Source organism: Rutilus rutilus (assembly GCF_951802725.1).
Source record: "Rutilus rutilus genome assembly, chromosome: 10".
In the NCBI taxonomy this organism is placed as follows: domain Eukaryota; kingdom Metazoa; phylum Chordata; class Actinopteri; order Cypriniformes; family Leuciscidae; genus Rutilus; species Rutilus rutilus.
The window spans coordinates 3,347,501-3,374,909 of NC_140215.1; the positions used below are offsets into that span (position 1 = coordinate 3,347,501).

The following is a 27,409-nucleotide window of genomic DNA, read 5'->3' on the forward strand; positions in this document are numbered from 1 at the left end:
TGGGCGGCAAATGTGGGCCCCATTATGGGCTTGCACCCGGGATCCACATTGGGGCCAGCCGTGGAAGCCCAGACGTACTAAAAGTGGGACCTGTAAGGGGCAATTCTTAATTGGGCAATTCATGTCAGACCCATTTGGGCCCCACCTGCCCAATGGGGTCCAAAGTGGGCTTTGCAACATGGCTACACAGATGGGTTTTAAGTGGGATCTGTAAGGGTCTTATGTGGGTCTTAACTGGGCAATTCATGTCAGACCCATTTGGGGCCCACTGGCTTAAAGGGGTTTAAAATGGGCTTGCACCCGGGATCCACATGGGGGCCAGCCGTGGATGCCCAGATGGGTTTTAAGTGGGATCTGTAAGGGTCTTATGTGGGTCTTAACTGGGCAATTCATGACAGACCCATTTGGGGCCCACCAGTCTGAAGGGGTTTAAAGTGGGTTTGCACCCGGGATCCACATGGGGGCCAGCCGTGGATGCCCAGGTGGGTTTAAAGTGGGATCTGTATGGGTCTTATGTGGGTCTTAACTGGGCAATTCATGTCAGACCCATTTGGGGCCCACCTGCTTAAAGGGGTTTAAAATGGGCTTGCACCCGGGATCCACATGGGGGCCAGCCATGGATGCCCAGGTGGGTTTTAAGTGGGATCTGTAAGGGTCTTATGTGGGTCTTAACTGGGCAATTCATGACAGACCCATTTGGGGCCCACCAGTCTGAAGGGGTTTAAAGTGGGTTTGCACCCGGGATCCACATGGGGGCCAGCCGGATGCCCAGATGGGTTTTAAGTGGGATCTGTAAGGGTCTTATGTGGGTCTTAACTGGGCAATTCATGACAGACCCATTTGGGGCCCACCAGTCTGAAGGGGTTTAAAGTGGGTTTGCACCCGGGATCCACATGGGGGCCAGCCGTGGATGCCCAGATGGGTTTTAAGTGGGATCTGTAAGGGTCTTATGTGGGTCTTAACTGGGTAATTCATGTCAGACCCATTTGGGCCCCACCTGCCTAAAGGGGTTTAAAGTGGGCTTGCACCAGGATTCAACCATGAATGCCCCTATGGGCTTAAAGTGGGCTCTGTAAGGATCTTATGTGGGTCCTAACTGGGCAATTCATGCAAGGCCTATCTAAGCCCAACCATGCCAAATAATTCGTTACATTTATATAGCGCTTTATCTGAGACCTCAAAGCGATTTACATAGAAAGGGGGAATCTCCTCAACCACCACCGATGTGCAGCATCCACCTGGATGATGCGACGGCAGCCATATTGCGCCAGAACGCCCACCACACACCAGCTTGCACCCTGTTGACTTCAATGGGGCAAGTTTTAAACCTGCTTTTAGCCTCTTAACATCCTTGATGTGTCATTACAAGTGCACAGCCAATGTGAGTGATTCCTTCAGAGTAAACACGGGTGAATCTGACTGCAGTAGATGTGAAAGATATGAATAAAAATGATGTTATTTAAGCCAGCGCACATACCTGTATTTACATCCTGTTTTCGGTCAAAGTCCATAGTAATCGATTGTCGAGTTCACGCGCATTGGTTTAGTACCTATGATCATGTGCGTGAACTCGACAATTGATTACTATGGACTTTGACCGAAAACAGGATGTAAATACAGTAGGGCTGGGCGATATATCGATATAAAAAATATATCGATATATTTTTAAATGCGATATGAAATTAGACCATAGTGTTGTCACGATACCAAAATTATTGTTTCGATACCGATACCAAGTCATGTATTGCGATTTCGATACTTTTTCGATACTTTTCCTGAAAAGGGAGAAACACCCTCAAATATCATTGCTGTGCTTTATTTTAAAACCAGGACACCATTCTAATCATATAACACACTAATAAATGAACATATGAACAGCAGATATATTAAACATTTGAACAAAATATGAAATATAAAAAATAAATTAAAGCAATGACATTCAAGGTAAAAAAATAAATAAATTTAGCAGCATTATCTCATTTATCATAAGAAACATAAGAGCTTTATCTTGATTCTGAACTTTGAATAAAAATATGAACAGCGATTATATTAAACAATGTTTAATATTGGTAACATATGATAAGCCTCAAATTCGTGTCAAAATGACATAGAAACATCTTTTCCTATTCTATTTTGCCTGGAAACCCTTCCAACACGCTTGCGTGTCGCGTGAAAAATAGGCGTCGGTTCTATTCTAGCATGCACGCGTTTTCCGCGCGTCTCGAGCTGCGCCTGACGCGTGTGTCATGCAGACAGTTAACATGGGAGCTGAAATAAAAACGGACACGACACGCAGCCAGTGTGTCGCCGGCCTTACAAATCTGGAACGCGGTCATTCTTAGAAGTATCGATACTAATAAATTAAGGAATCGTGACGGTTTTAATTTCCGGTTTACTTTTGAAGTTTCGGTGCACTGTGCAACAGAGCAAGGTAGGCAACGTACTTCCATATGTCACTCCTCGCGTCATCTTTTTCTATGAGTCGTGGACCACTTGTCTTGACGAGTCGTGTTGTGGACCACATCTCGCTGTAGTGTTTTGTTACATGACACTGACAGCGGTGGGTTCTTTGCTGCGTTTGAGGCGTTTTTTTTTTTTGTTTTTTTTTTAAGTATCGATACTGATAAATATAGGTATCGTGACGTTTTTAATTTCCAAGTATCGCGATACTTTTGAAGTATCGGTACATCGTGCAACACTATTAGACCATATCGCATATATCGATATAGTTCAAATTTGCGCTCTGCTCCCCGCCCCTCCTCCTCCTTTTCCACTCTGCGTGTGTAGCACCCTGACCGCCTGGTTAGGGAGATAATGGTCAATAAAAAAGACACCGGACACGGAGCTGCTGCAATGTCTTCAGAGTCTCTGTATTGTCTGACTAATGCAAATATTTCTGCATTCTCATATTTCAATGAAACATATGATAACAGATTTCAGATCTCTTTAGAGAAAAACACATATACAGAAAGAAAACAGAATTATTCTCAGCTTCTATACAGCTTCTCAACAGGTGCTCTTTCCACAAATTCCACAAATAATTTCAATATAAACTCATTAAAATGCACATTCTTAATACTGCGTACAGTATATTGAATACAATATTCACATTTTATACTCTATCTAGTTACACACTTTCATTACATAACTACATACTCTCTCTGAACCAACAGATTCCTTTGTTAAACAGTGTCATCTGTCACTTAACTCTTAAATTATTTCTCAAAAACAACAATATAATATTAATTTACTCGTTTTCACCATTTATATGACCACATGGTCTCTGCCATCAGTTTAGCATTCACCAGTTGTACACGTGATACACACGCGGTTAACTTGAACCGAACTTTTAGACGTACATATATACACATTGACTACACTTCAACAATGACACTCGACGTCTTTCGCATCTTTGACTTATATAAAGTGTATTTCAACAAAGTTTTACTCATTTATACCTGGTTAGGGAGATAATGGTCAATAAAAAAGACACCGGACACGGAGCTGCTGCAATGTCTTCAGAGTCTCTGGTATTGTCTGAGCAGCGCGCGCGCCCCCTCCCCCAGCAGGTGAAAGTCCCAAGGCAAAAGCAATCAAATGATCGCTAATCAATAAGCAAGGGATACCAAACTCATACATACTATGCAATAAACACATTCAGATTATTTTTCAATGACAACATTCTGATGACACTAATTATTATTATTAGTTTTCTTTCCTTTTTTTCTTTATATAAATTTATATATTTTTATAACCACCACACTGAAAATTTATATATTTTTATAACCACCACACGTGCGTGTTTAGAGCATGTTATGTTACGAGAGGCGAATCATGACTACTTCAGAAACCCCAGCACAATAAGAACTACCAGGCAGTGACATAAGTGTACGCTGAAATAAAGTCTTTCACCTCAGAAAAACGGACTTTCTTGTCCTGTCAGCCATTATCCTGTGCTCGGAGCGCACACTCAATCGCACGCGCAAATGCGGCGCGCACGCTGTGTATCGCCTCACTGATCAAGTGCAAAATAAACTACGAGCATGCAACGCTGTTACGTTGTAAATTACACGAAATAAAAGTAATGCAGGTATGATTTTCATTCTATTCACCAGGAGCAGTTTCCATGTTTCATTAACAGTTATTGTTAATATTGTGTATTCACCATGGCAACTGTCGTTTCCATATTAACCCCAAAATGCCACTGTTATTTTTTATATTTTTAAATGACAAAATTTGTTTATATATATTCAATGTAAACTTTGATAATCATAATTGATAAATCGCAAATAACAATATCGGCAATTATGATTTTTGTCATAATCGTGCAGCCCTAAGGTGAAGAAACCTGTTTATTATTTATTCATTTGATTTTGCAACAGTTTACTGAAATAGCTGGTTTCAATAAAACTACTTTTAACATGTCATATTTGGCTTTGACTTTGACTGAACATTTGCTCTAACTTTGCGGAAAAAATATCGGGATATATATCGTATATCGATATTCAGCCTAAATATATCGGGATATGACTTTTGGTCCATATCGCCCAGCCCTAAAATACAGGTATGAGCGCTGGCTAAATAAATATCATTTTTATCCATATCTTTCACATCTACTGCAGTCAGATTGACCCGCGTTCACTCTGAAGGAATCACTCACATTGGCTGTGCACTTGTAATGACACATCAAGGATGTTAAGAGGCTAAAAGCAGGTTTAAAACTTGCCCCATTGAAGTCAACAGGGTGCAAATTTTAAAAAGAGGATAACACGGTGTAGGCAACACCAATGTCGTTGTTCTCTGTATTGACAGCACTCCAAATGTACAAAAAAATTAGCTCAATGTTAAAATTGACCGGAGTTCTCCTTTAAGGAAACAATCTAAGAAAACGCTTTGAACTGCAAGAAATATATTGTTAAATTGAACAACAAAAATGATCTTTAAAAAACAATTTAAATGTCACAATGTAACGGGTACCGTAGCAACGGCACCGTGGATAACAGATTAATTCCTGTAAAACAGGAGAGAAACGAGGAGACAGTATTATCAGTTTCGAGCTCTCTGCAGTAATTTATTTTCTGAATTTTCCTCAGCAATCACATCTCTATTGTTAAGTATCATTGTATGTTTCACATATTACATGTCCAGTGTCTTTTTAACATTACAATTAATTTTCAGTGTCCATGTCAATGCAAAATCCATATTAAAATAAACCTCTTTCCACCAAATGCATGTTCACTTACTCTTCATGCTTGTATTTTATACTATTTATCAAAATGAAATGTAAAGACAATGGTAATATTCACCAGCTTTTTTTTTAGATACTTAGAATCTTCCATTCACAGTATTTTATCAGTATCATGTTATTACAGTACTGCAAAATCATGCTCAGAACTCATAAAGTGCTTAAAGTGTAACTTTTAACCTAATTTTAAACTGTAAACATTTTTGTATAAACTCATTGAGCAAAAAAACATTTCCAACAGATGGCGGGAAACTGACATACAGTGAGCTAAACATATCTGTTAACATTACAAGCTCAAAAAAATATCATATACACGGGGAAAGTGTGCGTTGAGCTGACTTGCTCTCTAGTAATGTCTCTCGACCGTTACTCTGTAGGACTTTGCCCTCTCGTTTCAACTCATTTCAAACTAAATCAAAACCAGACCCTAACGAAACTCATTTCACTAAAAACAGTTCACTCATATCTCACATACATTCCAGCATAGATAAATGCTACTTCTGGGGTGTTTTTATACATTTACCCACCTGTAAAACAGGAGAGAAACGAGGAGACAGTGTTATCAGTTTCGAGCTCTCTGCAGTAATGAGAAACCCGCAACTCACGCAGCTACAGTAACTCGTCACTCTACACTGCCCCTACTGGCCTGGAGCAAACACTACACAATTCACTTTAAGTCACGAAAATTCACATTAAAAATAAAACAATTGGGATACTTGCTTTTTTTTTTTTAAATACAATCACTTGTTTCAAATAAAAGACAATAATTGTGAATATTCTTAAAACACAAATACAACACTTTTGTGGTCGTCACAACAATATACCGGTAAACAAATCAAAAATATATTTAAATAAAAAAAAAATCTCCAAAAAATACATTAATACAAAATTGTTACATCGAACAACAAACATAATCTTTAAAAAACAATTCAAATGTCACAACATACCGGTAAATAAATAAAAAAAATATTTTTATATATATTATCCCAGTTCAAACCCATGCCCACTTTGCCCATAAATGTACCATGCAGGACCCATATATGTGTTCCCAGTTCAAACCCATGCCCACTCGGCCCATAAATATGTCATGCAAGACCCATATATGCGTTCCCAGATCAAACACATGCCCACTTGGCCCATAAATAAACCATGCAGGACCCATATATGTGTTCCCAGTTCAAACCCATGGCCACTTGGCCCATAAATAAACCATGCAGGACCCATATATGTGTTCCCAGTTCAAACCCATGGCCACTTGGCCCATAAATAAACCATGCAGGACCCATATATGTGTTCCCACTTCAAACCCATGGCCACTTGGCCCATAAAAATTCTATGCAGGACCCATATATGTGTTCCCAGATCAAACCCATGCCCACTCGGCCCATAAATAAACCATGCAGGACCCATATATGTGTTCTCAGTTCAAACACATGCCCACTTGGCCCATAAATATGACATGCAAGACCCATATATGTGTTCCCAGATCAAACCCATGCCCACTCGGCCCATAAATATGTCATGCAAGACCCATATATGTGTTCCCAGATCAAACACATGCCCACTTGGCCCATAAATAAACCATGCAGGACCCATATATGTGTTCCCAGTTCAAACCCATGGCCACTTGGCCCATAAAAATTCTATGCAGGACCCATATATGTGTCCCCAGATCAAACCCATGCCCACTCGGCCCATAAATATGACATGCAAGACCCATATATGTGTTCCCAGATCAAACCCATGCCCACTCGGCCCATAAATATGTCATGCAAGACCCATATATGTGTTCCCAGATCAAACCCATGCCCACTCAGCCCATAAATATGTCATGCAAGACCCATATATGTGTTCACAGATCAAACACATGCCCACTTGGCCCATAAATAAACCATGCAGGACCCATATATGCATTCCCAGTTCAAACCCATGCCCACTCGGCCCATAAATGTGCCATTCAAGACCCATATATGTGTTCCCAGTTCAAACCCATGCCCACTTGGCTCATAAAAATTCTATGCAGGACCCATATATGCATTCCCAGTTCAAACCCATGCCCACTTGGACCATAAATATGCCATTCAAGACCCACATATGTGTTCCCAGATCAAACCCATGCCCACTTGGCCCATAAATATGCTATGCAGGACCCATATATGTGTTCCCAGTTCAAACCCATGGACACTTGGCCCATAAAAATTCTATGCAGGACCCATATATGTGTTCCCAGATCAAACCCATGCCCACTCGGCCCATAAATATGTCATGCAAGACCCATATATGTGTTCCCAGATCAAACCCATGCCCACTTGGCCCATAAATATGCTATGCAGGACCCATATATGTGTTCCCAGTTCAAACACATGGACACTTGGCCCATAAAAATTCTATGCAGGACCCATATATGCATTCCCAGTTCAAACCCATGCCCACTTGACCCATAAATATGCCATTCAAGACCCATATATGTGTTCCCAGTTCAAACCCATGCCCACTTGGACCATAAATATGCCATTCAAGACCCATATATGTGTTCCCAGATCAAACCCATGCCCACTTGGCCCATAAATATGCTATGCAGGACCCATATATGTGTTCCCAGTTCAAACCCATGGCCACTTGGCCCATAAAAATTCTATGCAGGACCCATATATGTGTTCCCAGATCAAACCCATGCCCACTCGGCCCATAAATAAACCATGCAGGACCCATATATGGCGTTCTCAGTTCAAACCCATGCCCACTTGGCCCATAAATATGTCATGCAAGACCCATATATGTGTTCCCAGATCAAACCCATGCCCACTCGGCCCATAAATATGTTATGCAAGACCCATATATGTGTTCCCAGATCAAACCCATGCCCACTTGGCCCATGCCTGTCCCTTATGGGGCCCATGTAATCAGCTCATATGGGCTTCCTATGTGGGACTCGTACTACAAAACCTACATGGGACCCGCTGATTTCACCCAGCAAAAGCCCATGCCCACACAGTACCCATGGAACCCGTAGTTAACCCATCTGGGCCCCACGTGTCATTGCTGGCTGGGTAGGCTACAGAATATGTCGTTCTGTATTGACAGGTGCAATATTTGAAAATCAATATTATTTTTTTAAATTACATTTATATCTGCATTTATGTCAAAACCTAGACACTTTCAAACATCAAAATGTTATTTATCAATATGTATTCGTGTCAAAATGACAAATAAACAATTTTTCCTATTCTATTTTGCCTGGAAACGCGTGAAAAATAGGCGTCGGTTCTATTTCTAGCATGTTTTCCGAAAATAAGGCGAATACAGTATGTGTTTTCGGACGCACCGTTAGAATTTGTTTACCTGCACGACTGCTTACTGAAATCATGCAAATGTGTTCATTTTTTGAAATATTAACTTCAAATCTCAAATAAATATTTCAGGGATATAGCTGACAAAATTTCGGGATTTATGAATTATGATGCCTTAGAAAATAATCTAAATGCAGTTTCCTCGGGAAGTGCTTTCTGTTAAGTCACTGACTAAGTGGGCAGTGATGCCGCTGCCTTCAATTTCAGACACAGCCAATGCGAGGCAGTGACCTACTAAGCTTAAGCAGTGTGTGTGTGTGTGTGTGTGTGTGTGTGTGTGTGTGTGTGTGTGTGTGTGTGTGTGTGTGGCCACCCGCTGGCTTTGACCTTAGAGATGCGTTCTGTGTGCGCTGGTGATGTGATGAGTGTGTCATTACAGCTCAACATATTCCTGACCTAATGAGCCGTCTCCTCTGATCGCATCACAGCAATCTGTCACTCGCAAAGACGCCGCTAAAGGACATACACACCAGAAATCCATACAACACACAACACACAGTCATTTCTTCAGCTTCACAACAGGGTTTATTTTGCCATAATGACCAGCTGATTGTATTTGTGCACAACCACACTTTTCTTTTTAGGATATTCTCCTCTTTAAATCCACTCTTCCATCTCATATTGACACTCAGAGCCACCGTTTAGATCCACGCGATTTACTGAGAAACACTTAAACACAATCCCTCCAAAGCAACCACAAAACGATTGGAAAAAAAGGGTTTTTTTATTTTATATAAGAAGTGCTTTAAAATGCATCCAAGTATTTAAAAGTGCAACTTAATATAAAGGCTACATTTATGAAAAACCTTTAGCAGCTCTAAAAATAAGTAAAAAACACTTGAGCTTTCAAATTTACAATTAAACTCAATATTTATTATTAACTGAAAACATATATATCATATATTTGATGAATAAGGGTACTTTCACACTTGGTTCGAATGTCTGGTCCAAACCAGAGTTTGAGCTGGACTGCTCTCTCCTCCCCCGCTGGATTGTTTTTAAGATTGTCCTATTGTTAAATTAACTCTTTCCCCGCCATTGACTGAATTTTCCATGATTTATGAGACGATGCTTTCCAACCATTGACAGAATTGTATGTGTTTTCACTGTTATCCGGTAGGGGGTGCTATTGCACATCTTCTGAACGAGTACAGAATCTCCTGATCAAAACACAGGTGAAAAAGTAGCAGAAACAAGCGATATCATATGTAAGCAGACACATATGTAAAATAACGTGATCATCAAACATTAAACAGCATATAAATCAAAACTGCCTAATGTTACCGAATGAAATGTCGACCCGGTACGAGCTTTAGGGGTGTTGATGGACTCGATCTACTCCGTCTGTGTTTTGATTATCGTTCTGAATCCGATCCAGACGTAGTCTTTGACAAACAAATTATTTTCTCAGCTTTTTGTTCAAAATTTTGCTAAAAAAATAAAATAAAAAAAAACTTCCCACATAAACAAAAATTCTGGAGGGGAAGTGTTAAAATTAAATGATTACATTTTATGAATTAAATTCATTAGACATGTTTTTTTAATCATTAAACTTTCAAACGGAATCCAGAAAAATTTTAACAAAACATGGGAAAAAAATAAAACCAAATTTGGAAAAAATACAATGGATTTCATAGGGCCCAAAACTCTATGAGAACAGTGGAGCTCACACCACAACTATAACGACACAGAGGAACGAGACCGCTGTTGGAATCACTTTCAGATCGATTTTTCCCAGTTGATGAGCGATAAAAACATTGACAGCCAATCAGAATCTACCTTGACTTCCAAACAAACATAACATGATGCTCCATTGGTGTGTGTGTGTGTTAATATAGTTATGACTTAAGTTATACTTTTATAGTATCATTCTTGGCAGGAACAGGTGTGTGTGAGCTTTCACTTACTGTTAATGATGGCCTCTGTTTTAACCCAGTGACATCACTGTGACATCATCACTCCAGAATCTGGAATAAAACAAAAAAAAAGGCATAATTACTCCTCATTAAAGGGTGAAGCGTGTAATTGTTACAAGGAATCCATTGGTAGGTTAAAGTGTAAATACTGTGACGCAATCTTTTTTGAGCATCAACCTTATAAATGCATCTTGTTTTCTTTTTATTTATGATATTTAGATATTTTTTGCAGTGCATTTATGGCTCTCGTTCCTTACAAATCAGCATGAATTAATAGAAACCGCCGCTTGTATAACATCCTCATCCTCTGAACAGTCTGCCAGTTTATCATCTTATTAAATATTACCATACGGGTGTGTTTCGTGGAAGCATTAAAGGAAATTAAGCCACGTCTATTTTAATATCTGCAATTAATCCTTCTCACTCAAACACTGGCACCCCACATTCTCATCTCAAACCGTCAAAGAGTCACTGACAAGTTACTGAAATAAACCTTCGTCAGTGAATTCTTGAAAAGGAAATAGTGTAACCCAAAAAGCGTGGCATAAGACGAAACCAATCCTGTTAATAACAGCCAAAAGTGCTGAGAAGAAAAGGTGCAAATTAACTGCAAAATACTTGATGAATTAACCACAAATGCACCAGAGACTCTTGAGATTCTGGCGTCACCATCAACCAGAAGAACCACAACACACCGGGAGGCTTCAGAAGCTCGATCATGATCATGATCTTCACGCAGGACAATAAACCGCATGTTTACAAGCATGTAGAGCTAATCAGAAAACCCCTTTCTTCGTCTGGTAAACCTGCCAGAAAACATGTGGGATATATCATTTACAGTGAGAGGAAACAACACTCAAAAAAATCATATGTTGGCTTTAATTGACTTTTTTATTGTCAACCGGTTCCACATAAAACAAACATAATTTGTTCATGTAACTTCAACATCATGGAATGAAGTCATTTCAAGCGACCGATTTAAGTGGTTTCAAAGTTAATTTTTAATGGCCACCTGACATGATTCAAGTATTCATATACCGTTCAAAAGTTTGGGGTCAGTAAGATTTTTTATGTTTTTAAAAGAAGTCTCTTCTGCTCACCAAGGCTGCATTTATTTGATTAAAAATACAAACAAAAACAGTAATATTGTGAAATATTTTTCCAATTTAAAACAGCTGTTTTTCTATGTGAATATACAGTAAAGTGTAATTTATTCCTGTGATCAAAGCTGAATTTTCAGCATCATTACTCCAGTCTTCAGTGTAAATCACTCTAATATGATGATTTGATGCTCAAGAAACATTTATGATTATTATCAGTGTTGAAAACAGTTATTTACATTTTTATTTCATGATGCTATGATGAATAGAAAGTTCAAAAGAACAGCATTTATCTGAAATCTAAAGCTTTTGTAACATTAAACACAAAGTTTGGGGTCAGTAAGAATTTTAATTTTATTTTTGGGAGAAATAAATAAAATAAATCAATACTTTTATTCATCAAGGATGAGTTAAACTGATCAAAAGTGACAGCAAAGACATTTATAATGTTAGAAAATATTCTATTTTAAATAAATGCTGTTCTTTTGAACTTTCTATTCATCAAAAACATTTTTAACATTGATAATAATAATGAATGTTTCTTGAGCATCAAATCATCATATTAGAGTGATTTCTGAAGGATCATGTGACGCTGAAGACTGGAGTAATGATGCTGAAAATTCAGCTTTGATCACAGGAATAAATTACAGTTTAAAATATATTAAAATAGAAAACAGGCATTTTAAATCGTCATAATTTCACAATATTACTGTTTTTTTTATTGTTTTTTTATCAAATAAATGCAGCCTTGGTGAGCAGAAGATGCTTCTTTTAAAAACATAAAACAATCTTACTGACCCCAAACTTTTGAATGGTAGTGTATATTCATTCATCCAATAAGATCTCATTTATTTTAGTGACACACAATTGAATTGATAGGCTATAGCTAGCAGTAGCACATATTAGCATTTTAAATGCTAAGATTTACATGCTACGTCAGCCAAAGCAGTTAAAAGTAATTGAATCAGTCTAACAAAATGCTCCACTCTTGGTAACCCACTGTAATTAATTCCAATGTAATTGAACATTAAACACAATTACACACTAATCAAGTCTTCCCCTTTTCTAATTTTCTCAAAAAACATAAATTTTAACATTTATTCTCTCTTAATTCAACCATATGCAAAGCATGCTGGGAACTAACAAGCACCGCCCAGTTTCAGTTAATGCAACACAAATCATTCACGTAACCCAACACAAACGGATTAAGTAAACTCAAATTTTACATATATTCAAGCAGATTGAACACAATCAAATTAAGTTCGGACAAAATGTGCAGCAATTGTGTTGCTTAAGCTCATTTTAATTAAGCAATTTGAACAAGCAGCAAAAATAAATAAAAATTCCAATGAATGTTCAAACAAGTAAAATGAGATGTGAATGTTTCTGAAAAGAAGGGCTATCTACAATTAAATCTTTTGAGTATTAATCACTAAACACACACAGACCGTCTAATAATTACGCACACATTATATTCTGAAATAGATGTTGCTGGCCAAGCATGTGCAATGCATCAATTATGTTTCGATCATTAAATAGAGCCTTGTTTAATATAACACAGGGCTGAATTTACTTTCATTTAGCTGAAGGCATTGACACGCTCTCAAATTACTGCTCATATGGAACAAGCCCGACTTAAGACACTCACAGAGAGACAGAGAGACAGAGATAATGAAATTGGAGAGAGACAGACTGACAGAGATGAGCTTTTCACAAAAGTCACGTCATCCTGTATGGCCTCTCTTCAAGTCTCAACTCTGACATTTATGGAAATTACCACCAGATGAACAAAAACAGCTGAAGGGAAAACAATTCTGCAGCCTGGGAAACTCACTTTGAGCAATATTAATCATTGTGAAGGCTAAAAATCCTCATTGATATACTAGAACAGGCATCCACCATGTTTCATAAGGGTGAGAGAGAGATCTGGGATCTGATGTTTAAAGGAACACGCCGACTTTTTGGGACTTTAGCTTATTCACCGTATCCCCCAGAGTTAGAGAAGTCCACGCATACCCTTCTCATCTCCGTACGTGCCATAACTCTGTCTGACGCACCCAGCGCTAGCCTAGCTTAGCACAAAGACTGGAGGTAAATGGCTCCAGCTAGCATACCGCTCCCAATAAGTGACCAAAAAAATGGACAAATCACTCCGCCCAAGTAGCAGTGCTTCGCCTTCTGAGAATATAGTTCCCAGTATGTATACGGTCAGAAGATGGCTGTGTCTCACGTGAGCTTGTTATTCGTACACGCTGTGGCTATACACATCACAACATGTAAATAGGAAAATGTTGGCGTTATTTTGTCACTTATTGGGAGCGGTATGCTAGCTGGAGCCATTTACCTCCAGTCTTTGTGCTAAGCTAGGCTAGCGGTGGGTGCGTCAGACAGAGTTACGGCACGCATGGAGATGAGAAGGGTGTGTATGGACTTATCTAACTCTGGGGGATACGGTGAATAAGATAAAGTCCCAAAAAGTCGGCGTGTTCCTTTAAATGAACAATGTTGTATACAAAATAAAACTGGCATATACAAATTGCTTAAAAATTTTGATAAAAATCAAAATGATTAAAATTATAAATTAAGTTCAAAAGTTTGGGGTCGGTAAATATTATTTATGTTTTTGAAAGAAATCTATAAAGTTAAAAAGCTGAAAAATAAAGATACCCCCTTTTCCAGATATTTTTCAGCTTTTTAAAACATTGAGATACATTTTCTGTTCATCCCCCGGCCCTTGCACGCACATATCTTTGTCAGTCATACCTGACTGAAACAACAACAAACAGGCCTGCAGAAACCAGACTATAAATGCCTTTCATTACATGAATCTGCGAAACACAACCTGCTAGTCAGAGGCAGGCGATCATATACTTTCCCACAAGACAAAGCATACATATTTCAAACGCGAGCTCGTCTCCTGTTAAGACATTCTGCATTACGACAGGTCTTTCCTGCCTTTACGAACTGCCGGAATGACTAGATTTCTTTTATGAACTCCATGTTTTGCTGGAGGTCACTGCAAAAAAAAAAGAAAAAAGAGCTCTTAAACTCTTTGAAGCGCAGCGTTAAAGAGACGGCTTGAGTTACAGATCGGTCTCTCTGCCATTGTTTAAAGAGAGAGAGAGAGAGACAGACACATTGTCTTCTCATGAGACAGGACTCGTGATAATGATAGTAAAGGAAACACTATGTTGAGAAAATAGAGACTATCCTGTTCATCCACACCCCACCCTATCACTTTAACTTTAACGGATTATGAGGATACAGCGTTTCCTGGTGAGACGGGAACGTGCCAGCGAACAATCACTCGAGGACATGTTCATTTCAAGACCTGACGTTTGAGTTCTCCACCTTTGCATCTTTACATCTCAAACTGATCTGAAGCTCAGGAATGGGTAATCCAGGGGGGGGGGTTCACAAAGGAACGAGGCAGTGTCACCTGGAAAAAAACCCTAAAAAGATTAAATATAAACAGAGTAGGGGAGAGCCGGGAAAGATGAAACACTTTTCAGATAAATGTCGTTTTCTAAGATAAGGTTACAGATAGATTTTTTATTCTTTTGTGATCAACAACTCACATATGTGTTCTCTTAGTATCATGTGTTATTCGGTACAAATATAGAATGATTTAAGTAAAATTTGACTTTGAACGGTAGTTGTGCTTTGTGATTGCAACACAGGGGTGGGACGGATAAAACATAACAGTTTAAACGGCAACTATTCATCTAATGCTTGTTTTTGTGAACAATAGGCCTACCTGACAAGTAACTTATGTACATATTGTTACAAACATATTTTATTTTAATTTAAAGGTTCGTATTAAACATTTTTGTTCTGTCGCCCAATAAACAATAGGCACATTTTGTAATCTTTCTAAAGGGCTATTTTGACGAAGATAGACACATCCCTTTACAATTAATTTTCTTACATTTCTTCCTTGAGTCATATTGAGTGTTTACTAGTTGAATAGCCTGTTATTATGAAGAAAACGAGGTCAACCAGAAGACGATAAATTAAATTCATTGAAGATTGGAGATTGGAGAATTGATGATTATTACAGAGATAGCATGTGTTGCGTAATTGAAAATTAATTTGCATTAAAAGAAACACAAGTCTAGGAACAGTATATGAATCTATGAACAGTATAGGCTATGACCAGGTTTAACAGGCAGGATGCACGGACAGCGCCTCCTGTCATTTAAACCTCTTTTGCCCTTAAACTAAAAAACTCAGATTTTGCACAATTAAGGGTGTGTTGCAGTACTAATACACCTGCCGTATTATCATTACAATGGCACATTAAACAATAAATCCAACTTGTCAGTCCAAAAAAAAAAGTACCGCACGAAATAATTCACTTACTGCACTCAGAAACAGCTTTGCGGCTTTAACGAAATTTGACGTACATGACGTGAGTGGTTTTCAAGGAAATCTCAGTGTTTCATCCGTCCCGCGTTTCAATCGTCCCGCCTCTCCCCTACACAAGGGAAATAAACTGCATTTGGTTTTTCGTAGTAATATTTACCGTTTTTGCTGTATTTTTATCTATATTGCTACCACACTGTACATGCATACAACATTAATATTAATTACTTTTGTGAATTTGTGATATCCTAGTATGTTTTGAACTTGAAGTAAGTTTTTTTTCTTTGTCAGTTTTGTTTTTGTTGCTGAATCAGAGAGTAAGAAATACCTCTGCTTAATTTCATCCGTATTTCTTGGTCAATATGTCGAAACAAACACTGTATTGTCTTTCTTTTATTATCTCTCTGATAGGAAAAACATAAAAAAAAAAAAAAAAGGAGTTAAACTAAAAAGATCAGATATGTCAACCACTCATTTTTACACTCTAAAAAATGCTGGGTTGTTTTAACCCAATGTTGGGTCAAATATGGACTAACCCAACGTTGGGTTAAAAAATGCAGTTTAAAAATGGACAAATTGCATTTTGGACAAAATCAAAAATGGACAAAAATGCAATTAAAAAATGGACAAATTGCATTGGTTACATTAAAAATGTAACCCAACGGCTGGGTTTGTCCATTTTTAAATTGCATTTTTAACCCAACGTTGGGTTAGTCCATATTTGACCCAACATTTGGGTTAAAACAACCCAGCATTTTTTAGAGTGTAGAGTGTCTCTTCTGAGCTTTCTGTGCTTCACATTTAGCTTTTAAATCTTGATTTGAATGTGATGGGTATCGGAAAAATACAGGCAAGTAGTGATCCACCGAAATTTTGCCAGATGAAAATACCAACAAAAAAATTATCTTGTGTGGGGTCCTTAAATAGCCAATTCAACCACTATATTGCTATAGCAATCAATCTATCAATCAATATCATGATCATGAATACATGATCTATCTATCAAGATCTATCGATATCTATCAATATCACCACTTTCAGTCACATTTGCACCAAATCAAACTAAGAAAAGGGACTTTGCACCCTCATTCCTCCACCGTATCTCACGGGCTGATCGTTTTGAGAGGATATCCGGCCTTCGCACATTCCCCAGTCATGTACACTGTAATCTGGAGACCGAATCTGACATTTCTGCCAGATGAACTGAAGATGATCATCCTGTACTTCCATCTGGATTAACACTAATTAATCAGTTCGCTGACTCTTGAAAGAAAACCGGTTACAGAAGTGCAAAAATATATCAGAATCTGTTGAGCGTGTTCAGAGGTTTTCCACCTAACAAGAACAAGAAACATTTTTTTCCTTGCCCGTCAAAAACCATCAGACAACAAAATAATATGTACTGTCATATCATTTGTACCATTCACTTCAATGAAGAAAACAGGATCATTTTTGAACTGATTTTCAGCACCATCTATATTTAACGGGCCCCTCAGAGACAGAAAATATGACGAACTGTGTTGACGAACAATATTTTGCATATTGCACATGCAGAAAATGCAAATTAAGCATGTATTTGTTTAATGAGACCATCACTATTTTTAAAGCCCATATGTTTGAGCAGATTTGTGGTGTTTATTTTATCTCTTTCTCTAATATGACATTTCTTCTATTATTATATTTTACCGTTTTCAATTTTATTTTCGGAAATTGTACAGCACTGTGGTTTTTAAAGTACTTTATAAGTAAATTATGATTTGATTGACTGTATTTCATTAGATGGAAATTATCTAAAAATCCATTTTTTTTTTAATGTGGATGATCTCTGATGTTCTAATTGCAAGTAAAATAATAGGACATGTGTGCGAGATATAAATCAGATAACAACATGCTGGAGTAATCCAGGTAAAAGAGCTGTGTTTGTGTGTGGACGAGGTAAACCGCTCTCACAGATCTGTGCTGTAAAGCTGGTGTTTACTGAGTGGAATAGAGCAAGAGGTTATTAACGCTTTCTGAGAGTCAAAAACAAAAGAGCAGCACATTTCACACACAGGTCACCTTCACATCAATCTCAATAATGGGACGTTCACACAGTCAGCGATGCCAGCGATCTTATCTCGGTTCTGTTGGACATTCGCACTGCTGGATGCCCTAGCGTTATTGGTCATAAAATGTCAATCTAATCCAATCTAATCTAATAATCTGTTAAAAATGTGTATTCTAGAAGGAAACATGTGAATATATTTGCAGCCATGCCACATGCTCAATCAAAGTCTGGATGCTTAGAATCAATTTCTATTTTTTTTTTACCATGCATCACTTGCAAGTGCATAAAGACAACTGCAACTGCATTATAACGTTACAAATAATCACAATATTTGTGTGTGCTTTTAATTTGCTCATTAAAGGTATAGCGGAGGATCTTTCCGAATTTTAGATAAGACCCGCCCTCTCCACTTTTTGAATAAGTTTGATTGATTCACCAGAATGATTGACAATTAGGAGGACCAATAGTATAGGTGATCCACCCGGAAGTAAAAAATCCTCCGCTATACCTTTAAGTTTCGACTATTTTCACATTTTGTGATTTTAAGTATTGAAATGCAATGTTTTAATAGCATCTCTGATTTTAATGTCAGAAGAAAAAAAAATTGTTTCTGTGAAAAAATGTTTTTGTCGCATTTTTCACACCTTAAAATGCATTAGTACAAATAAATGTAGGAATTTTTTTTTTTGCTTTTTATCATCCTTTTAAACTCAATACATACATTTTCAGATATATCAAAAGTCTAAATAAATCAAGATAATTATGTAATTTAATATAAACAGAATGTATAATATACATTATAATATCAATGATTTATAAGAATTCCTATTATATAAAAAAAAAAAAGAGTGAAATGTCTTCACTGAAATCCCAATTCCAGGTTAAATTCCCCATTGTTTTCCCACCAGGCATTAAAGCCTATGACAAACATGCAAACAAGAGGTAAAAGCAGTGGCATTTTAACATGAGCTCTTAACACCACAGGAAGCCTCAGTCCCTCCCTGAGCAAAGGACATATGACAGCCAACATACTTAAGTGACAGACGGAAAGAAAGATTGAGGGAAATAAATAAGTGTGAGAGATTGAGACAGTCATTGGCCACACACAGTCATCACTGGGTGTTACACTTAACCCAGTATCACACACACACTATAGGCCTGTGACTAACACTAGCAGCACGACGTCTGGGAGGACTGCACACTTCATCGAAAATAAAACAGAAATACAATATGGCTCGCATTTGAAACATGAACCATCTTCCTTTACTTGTAATGAGAAGCGCTTATCAACTAAAGAGAAGCTTCAAGGGCTCCTGTCAAAATAAAAGTTTGATGGATTAACGTTTGAAAATGAACGCATGAAATTAAAACAACCATAAATATATTGAAAAGTTGTAAATGTAAAATAAAATTATTATTATTACTTAAATACTTCATATGTTTATTTTACAGTGAATTACGATGGCAATTTCTTATTTTGTTTTTATTTAGTAAGTTTTAAAATTGTGATATTTTTATTTATTATTAATAATTATACTATATTATTAACAATTATATATTAATAATAATACATAATTATAATATTTTTCTTAAATACAAAATTTATTTTATTTTGCAGTGAATTACTATGTATTTTTTTCTTATTTTGTTTATTTATTTTATTTATTACTATTAATGATCAAATATTATTATTAACAATAATATATTATGAATAATAATATAGGATATATTTAAATAGCCTATTCAATTTGTTTATTTTGCATTAGAATTACAATATTTCTGATTTAGTTTTTATTTAGTCATTTTTATATATTATTAATATTATTATTATTATTATACAGATATATAATCTGATATATAACCCCAAAATTCTGGCAAAATTGTGCAGCCCTACAAACAAGCACAGCAGACCTGGATTTTTATTTATATATATATTTTTTTTTAATCTCCATAAATCATATATATATATATATATATATATATATTTTTTTTTTTTTTACTTGCAAACAATTTTTTTTCATTGCATATATATATATATATCCTTTCCAAAAAATTAGAGTATCATGGAAAAGTTTATTTATTTCCATAATTACATTCAAAACGTTAAACTTCCATAGATTATAGATTCAGGGCCCACAACTTAAATGATTTCAAGTATTTAGTTGTTTATTTGTACATAATGTGGGCTTCCAGCTCATAAAACCCACGAAAACAGGATTTCAAAACATTTTAATATTACATGAAATCACACAGTAATTGCACAGTGATACCATGGTCATTGAACCAGGTTTTTGGTTATTTTGGCAGTGTGGGCAGGTGCAAATCCTGCTGGAAAATGAAGTCAGCATCTCCATAAAGCTTGTCTGCTGAAGGAAGCATGAAGTGCTCTGAACATGTCCTGGTAGACGGCTGCGTTGAGTGGACAGCACAGTGGACCAACACCAGCCGATGACCAACACAGACTGTGGAAACTTCACACTGGACTTCAAGCATCTTGGATTGTGTGCCTCTCCATTCTTCCTCCAGACTCTGGGACCTTGGTTTCCAAATGAGATGCAAAATTTGCTCTCATCAGAAAAGAGGACTTTGGTCCACTGTGCTTTATTACATCCATAGTCAACGCAGCCGTCTAGCAGGACATTTTGGACTGCCAAAAGAACCAAAACCTGGTTCAATGACCATGGTATCACTGTGTAATTACTGTGTGATTTCATGTAATATTCTAATTTTTTGAACTCCTGTTTTCGTGGGTTTTATGAGCTGGAAGCCCAAATTATGTACAAATAAACAACTAAATACTTGAAATCGTTTAAGTTGTGGGCCCTGAATCTATAATCTATGGAAGTTTAACGTTTTGAATGGAATTATGGAAATAAATAAATTTTTCCATGATATTCTAATTTTTTGGAAAGGGTCTGTATATATATATATATTTTTTTTTTTTTTTTTTTTTATCTCCATAAATCATGCAGAACTAACATCTAGTCCATTTATTCAGCCCACTTGTACATTAAAGTGAACAAACACTGTTTGTTTTGAGTTCACTCAAAACTCTAAAACTCAAAACTAAACATCTTTTGCAGATTAAAAGCCACTAACCAGGCAAACCCTAGTAATCCTGCAAGTGACTAATGCACAATCCTCCTGAAAGTTGCTTGCTGTCACACAATCTGAGCACGCAGTTTTAACAAGCGCTTTCCAGTTGTGTGCGTGTACGCATGAGTGAGCGGATCACGGGCGGTCCGTGGGTGTGCCGTCTGAGCCGAGAGACCATACTTAACTCACAAAAAGACTCATGTCACGTCTGCAATCTTCCAAAACATTAACCAGAAACAAAGAGGAGATATTGAATTATGCATTCAAAGCCGTGTCACATATATTGTGCTGCATTGTGGGGTCTAACTGCTGTCTTCAGACCCCCAAACGGCCCGGCGGAAGACAGACCTCCCGAATCCCCCTGCAGGAGATCCTGATTAATGAGTGGAAGAGCGAGCGAGAGAGAAGTGAAAGATGGATGGTGCAGAGCAGACGCAAAACTCGCATCAAGAAATCTGCCCTAATTACTGACGGCCCTGTGGTTCATTTGCTTTAAACACACCCAATATTCCCCCTTTTTTTCCAGCCAGGAAGAACATCCCCCCCCCATCAGACTCATCTTAATGACCCCGTTCTCAAAACCACAGCGATTAGTCATTTCCAACCAGTAAAACATCTACATGAGCTTCCCCCTCCATGAAGACCTGCACGACAAAATGAGTGCTTGACAAAAACACTGATGTGAAACAATAGGTCTATTTTCAAAATCAAGAAGCCAGAATCTATTATTCTCACATACAGACTTTAGACTATTAGCAAATTCTGCCCAGTTTGCAACTTATTCTGGCCAAAAACTGCACATTAAGACATGAAAAGACTAACAAGAAAAGCATCCAAGCACAGTTTGTTTTGATGTGCTCTTTAAGGCCGGGTTTATTTCAAACAGACTTGCACACTTTGGGGATTTTTTTCTGATAGAAAGTGTGATTTAAAAATGCAATAAAATAAATAAATAAATAAATAATAATTAATTAATAATAATAATAATAAAATGATATATATTTATATATATATATATATATGTATATATATATATATATATATATTATTTTTTTTTAAGCATTTTAAATTGCGAATAAATTTTGTAATCAGAAAAAAAGATGAAAAAAAACATTTTCTTTTTGTTTTTTGTTTTCAAAAGCATTTTAAATTGCGATTAAATTTTGTAATCAGAAAAGAAAAGAAAAAAAATATATATATCTTTTTTCTTCTTTTTTAAGCATTTTAAATTGCGATTTAAATTTGTAATCAGAAAAAAATATGAAAAAATTAAAATTATATTATATCAATAATAATAATATCATTATTATTATTAGCCGTTTACATTAAGGTACACAGTGCCACGCTTCACTCTGAAACACGCAGCACATATATTCATTTAATCAAATTGCAGCCTTTGAGATTTGATAAATCACAGTGAATGATGACAATAACACTGCAAAAAATATGCACAAAAATCATCAATTATTATTTTTAATAAATGTAACTATTAATGTTGTGTCTATTATTATACAGCTGTTTTATGAAAGCAATAAGCCAGACAGTTTCAGAAAATGTATTTGTTTTTGAGCAAATAAATGTTGGAGAAGGCTAATAGTCTTTGTGCGCTGCGACTCTGCGAGCGGAAGCTGCATCATGTTCACTCTGTATTCAATACGAATGCATGTGTGAGTAACATTTTGAATAATCAAGAATCCGTGCCGTGATTCGGCTAGCATTTAAAAGTGCTGTTTCAAGCACTATTACTGTAACCTTGAGCTAATGTTGTTCCCTGCCTGCCGGGAGAGCGGAGCCTGATAACATGCACCACATTCAAATGGCACTGTGTTATTTCTCATCCCCTTAAACACCAGACTATGATGCAGAGTGGTTTGTATTCATGGGCGGTTGTTGCACTTTCAAGGATGACAGTTCTGAATAAATCTGTGTTGACCTTCTGAATGCAACTCTGCTTTATTATTTGAATCTCTGGCCAGATTAATTCAGTATAATCTAATTTCCCTCATCGTTGCGGGTCTTCCAGCTGTTTAAGTCAAGCATTTCAGAAGCAAAATCCATCGGTGTGTGTGTGTGTGTGTGTGCACGTGCTTTACATATTTAATTAGATTCACAACTGTCTGGGGGAATCTCACGAAACCGATCAAGAACATGTCCGGATGCCATTCCTTTAAAAATTTTATTTAATATTGGAAAATATTGTAAAGTACTTACTTAGCCTAAAAGTCTAGCAGGAATTGTTGTACTGCCTTCACTGATTTACATTAAAAATTGATTTTCTTTTCAGTAGTTTTAATACAGTAATGGAATCTAATGAGAACCACTTTCAAGAATAAAAAAAATAAATAAAAAAATGTTCAGAATTATTACAGAAATGAGAATTTGGGGCAAAACGGGTTTAATTGTCATCGTCTCAAATAAAAATAAAAATTAAAAATTAATTAAATAAATAAAAATCTCCCAAAATAGGCTTCAATTTGTTTGAAAAATATAACTTGTTTTTATTTTGGGATATTTTGTGATCTTAATTTATTTGGGATCACATTAAAAAAAACGACAACAACAACTAAGGATCCAGAAAATATCGGCACACACACACACACACACACACACACACACAGTACAGGCTTTGACACACTTTTCTCTTATCGTTACTTCATCTGCTATTGTTGGTTCTAGAATAATAGCATCTGTCCTACTTCCTCTTTACCTCACTGTGGACTTATAGGAAACTTCTTCTAAACTCCCACTATGCATCGTTAATGCAAACGCTCTCCAAGTTTCTTTACATCTCAACAGATCAAGGGGAAATGCAAATCCCACGATACAGAAACTGAAAATAACCATTTGCAGTTGCTGAAATAAACACGGTCTAATAAACCTTGCACGGTTTTGCTATTAGTTAATGCATATAAATATATTCAACCTCAAGAGTTTTTTTCATAAACGATTCTGAGCAACGCCTCCAAAACTGGTTTCAGCAGAGAGACTTTGTTTGTGAAACTGTATTTTTTTTTTTCTTTCAAGTGGCAAATATAAAAGGTACAACCACAAAACAAGTCCTGACAGCTGTGGATTCTTCCTGCAGCTGAGATACAACAAGTACATCACAGGCCGCTTTTGTGTTCAACTGCAGCTCTACGCAAAGTAACAATAGGCATTTGTTTGCACTACAAAAACGCGAGTTTGAGAGAATGTATTAGTATAATCCATGTCTCCGAGTGTGTGTGTCTAAGCATGAAAAAAAAAAAGAAAAAAAAAAAGAGCATGCTCTTTTGGTTTCTTTCAATTCATTTCCACTAATGGTTTCCAAGCATCTCCACACAATCGGGCAGCTGCTGCGTGGTCGATGCATCAGCGAGGACGAGAAGGAGATGCGCATTCCCAGTAGAGATGCGAAGAACACAGACACTCAGCAATACAGCTGCTCCCCTGCATTAGCTTTAAAGCACTTATCATCAAAAACAACAACACCGAACGCTGTTCTGATGCAGTGTCGGGGAATAACTATACCTAAACGTAGCACTGTCTCCAACTTAAATACCTATTTCGAAAGTGAGACAGCTGTTTTTTTTCTTTCTCCCACACATAAGAACAAATTATTCACAGATGCATTTTTTTAGCTCTTCTTCGTGAAGCTTCAGTGTTGAAACGGGTCTTGTGCAGCAGTGTGATGCTGAGACTTCATTCACAGCTGGTATAAAGAGCTCAAACACGACGAGATTTAAGCTCATTTCACGGATCTCTCGTGGTTTACAGCGCAATGTCACGCTGTCAGGAAGACGCTCGGCTCTCTGGCGTCTGCGGCTCAGCTGGTGTCACCCGAAAAGAGCGGAGCATTTGCAACAAAAAAAATAATAATAACACATAAAAAGGGGGGAAAGACAAGGGATGAGGGAAACCTATTGGATGAAACTGAATGAATAGAAAGCCTTGACATTTTCATGATAAATTTTCTCATCCAGACACAGCAATTCTTATTTTATTTTTTATTTTTTTACTAAAACACCCACTTTTAATCTTTATGGCCAATGACAACAGTCTCGGTTCACAGGATTGAATCTGAACTGCATCGTTTGGCTCGTGAGTATACGTCACTGTTTGAGGTCTCAAGGTCTGATCGCCATATCTCACTGGACGAATCCTATGCAAGCAAACATAAGTTCAAGAGGTCAAACTGACAACACAATATATCTAATAGGATTTAACGAGAGGAGGCATGTTAACAGTACTTCTTCAATAGTCAAACAGATCAAGGTGATCTGGCTCAATAACTCCCATAGATTTCAACAATACAAGCAAGCCACACATCACAATAAAACTTTCTAAAACTTCGAACTGTTCAGCTTTACAATACATAAACATGCCACTTTCTTCATAAATATGGACATTTTAACCCTCTGATGCATGAATCATTAAATCACAAAAGACTCATTTAGAAATAAGACTATCTCACTCTGATTTTTTCCCTAAAATTATGCATTTTAAGAGTTACAGTTTGCCTATTTGTTTAGTGCATTAGAAGATTTAGGTCAAGAAGTTATGCATCACCGCCTTATCTAATAATAAAAAACAAAATGACATCTAAAGAGGACAGTCATATTGTCATAAATCATCCATGAAGGAGCAACATCACACCCAGAATAACATCTGTAAAAATCAAACCACTCCTACTCAGTCTTTTCCTTTCCACTACGACAAGCTGATTTAAGACAATATTTATTGCTAGTTGTATTGAATGGTAAAGGCTAATCCATAGAAAACAGAAAAGACCAAAGATCAGCAATATAGCACTAAAAAAACATTTTCTGACTGAAAGCAAAGCTGAATGTACTAAGAAAAATGACACGATTTCACGTTTCACTCCTCTACTACTAACTGCAGTTGACATCAAGGATGAGAAATTAATCTTAACCATATTTAGAGTGCTTTATTATAAGCTCCTTTAATTTGAGAGACGCAATATTTGCACTTAAAAATCCATCTGTCGTACAAAAAGGTCACTTAAATGAACAGTTAAGCAGTTGTATGCCCTTTCCTTCATAAAATATGTAGATGTGAACATAAAGATTGGTTCTGAACGAGAAAAGAGCCTCACTGACATGTAAACTAGCCTTTAACAAGATGATGCTAATGTAAACAAAGGAACTCGGAGCACTTGACGTGTCTGTCATACGTCAACTAACTACTTTACGCACGGTTTTAAGATTGAAAAGACGCGTTTTAATTTAACGTTAAATATTTTGGACAAGCTTCATTTACTTGTTAAAAATGTGACAACCGATCACTTTAACAACAGATTATGATTAATAACACGTCTTTTGGTGAGTTTGTGACTTATCAATCTGCTTCAGTGCGCAAACAACAGCAACTATCCACAAACCAACACGGGCGCGCGCTCAGCGTTTACCGGGGGACGCGCGATCTCCGCCAGATTAACGTTAATAAAAACAAATCGCTCACCTTTTGCTTTCACTTTAATATAGACCATCCAGGAAACATATAATGTGGAAACGGATAATTTCCAACGGGTTTCTTAGAGTCCGAAAGCGCTGTGAAGATCTGTATCACAGCAGTGCTGTGTGTGTGAGACTTTAGAGCTCGTGTGTGTGTATGTGTGTGTGAATCTTCAACGGCAGAGTGACGGTTCACGTTCGTTTGCACTTGAAGGAAGCGGCGTGACGTCACCAAAGGGCTTATTCACAACATATCAGTCCTTTAACTAATAACAAGACATCCAAAAAGATAATAATAAGAAATTAGGTTTACAAATTTTTTTTTTTTTTTGGATGTCTTGTTATAGTTGTTAATGTTTAATGTTTGTCTAATTTAAAAAATATATATTAAAAAAAAAAAAAAATCAGTGTATCATTCTGTTCATTTTCACTTATATATACAGTACCAGTCAGAGTTTGGAAACATTACTATTTTTAATGTTTTTGAAAGAAGTCTCTTATGCTTATCAAGTCAAAGATAAGTCAAAAATACAGAAAAAAAAAATGTAATATTGTGAACTATGATTACAATTTAAAGTAATGGTTTTCTATTTTAATATAAAATATAATTTATTTATCTGTCATCATTTACTCACCCTCATGTCATTCCAAACCCGTATGACTTTCGTTCATCTTCGGAAAACAAATGAAGTGAAATCTGAGATCTTTCTGTCCCTCTATTGACAGCTACACAACTACCACTTTGACTCTTCAAAAAGTTCATTAAGAGATCGTAAAACTAATTGAATTGAGCGGCTTAGTAAAAAATTTCTGTAGTGACTGAATTTAGGCTTTTAT

At 36.8% G+C, this 27,409-nt stretch overlaps 1 protein-coding gene across 10 annotated transcripts in view; it reads right to left on the minus strand.

The window, feature by feature from the left end:
• baz2bb (bromodomain adjacent to zinc finger domain, 2Bb) overlaps nt 1-26,758 on the minus strand; it is a 111,463-nt gene extending 84,705 nt beyond the window's left edge. For 7 of the 10 annotated variants that reach the window (XM_084420463.1, XM_084420462.1, XM_084420459.1 and 4 more), the window contains exons 1-2: nt 26,580-26,758; nt 10,503-10,562 (exon numbers count right to left, since the gene is read on the minus strand). The gene's annotated coding sequence lies outside the window, so the exon portion shown is untranslated. The remainder of the gene's footprint in view (nt 1-10,502; nt 10,563-26,579) is intronic. The other 3 variants (XM_084420460.1, XM_084420458.1, XM_084420456.1) reach the window with 1 other exon arrangement.
• Nucleotides 26,759-27,409: the final 651 nt, after the last annotated feature.